Source organism: Lipotes vexillifer, unplaced genomic scaffold (assembly GCF_000442215.2).
Source record: "Lipotes vexillifer unplaced genomic scaffold, Lipotes_vexillifer_v1.1 scaffold1145, whole genome shotgun sequence".
Lineage (NCBI taxonomy): Eukaryota > Metazoa > Chordata > Mammalia > Artiodactyla > Lipotidae > Lipotes > Lipotes vexillifer.
In genome coordinates this window covers 418,626-419,487 of record NW_006778097.1, presented here as the reverse complement: position 1 = coordinate 419,487, position 862 = coordinate 418,626, and the positions used below count along the sequence as shown (strand labels likewise).

Below are 862 nucleotides of genomic sequence, written 5' to 3'. Positions count from 1 at the left end.
GGTGCCCAGGGAAAGAGAAAGCTGTGGGTGCGACCTAGACTCCCAGTCAGAGGTGGGGTCAGACAACAGTCGAAAACCCCAGCCCCCTCCATGGATTCTTAATCATTTTTCTAATTTAGTTTATTAGCAAAGTTCACTCATTTTAAATGTATCGCTCAATACAGTTTTACACACGTATGCCCCATGGACCCACACCCCAGGAGGCTCCCTCGTGGCCGTCCCAGTCAATATCACCCCAAGGTAAATACTATTGTGACTTCTATCACCAAAGATCCATTTTGACAGGTTTTTAAGCTTCATACGAATGGAATTATACAGTATATACTCCTGTGTCTGCTTCTCTGACTCAGCAAGAATCTGGGAGATTCATCCCTGTGCTCACATAGCAGCAGCTCCCTCCTTTTGCTGCTGCATAGTACCCCACCGTGTGCATGCAGCTGACTCATTCATCCATCCTATTGCTGACGGCCCTTGACCTTTACCCATGTCCCCGAGTGCCATGCCCCTCAGTTTTCTCTCTCTCACCCTCACTACCACCCCCTGCTCCAGCTCAGAAGGCTTCTTCCATCTTTATTTTTATTTACTATTCTTTACATTATGAAAATATCAATAGGTTAAATATCCTTTTTAAAACTACACCACCAGGGCTTCCCTGGTGGTGCAGTGGTTGGGAGTCTGCCTGCCGATGCAGGGGACGCGGGTTCGTGCCCCGGTCCGGGAGGATCCCACGTGACGCGGAGCGGCTGGGCCCGTGGGCCATGGCCGCTGAGCCTGTGCGTCCGGGGCCTGTGCTCTGCAGCAGGAGAGGCCACAGCAGTGAGAGGCCCGCGTACCGCAAAAAAAAAAAAAAAAAACAGGAAGC

General features: G+C 50.7%; 1 protein-coding gene across 1 annotated transcript in view; it reads right to left on the bottom strand.

Annotated features, from left to right (window-relative positions):
• Positions 1 to 862, bottom strand: part of TNS1 (tensin 1) — a 231,048-nt gene that overhangs the window by 186,292 nt on the left and 43,894 nt on the right. The gene's annotated exons all lie outside the window — the stretch shown is intronic.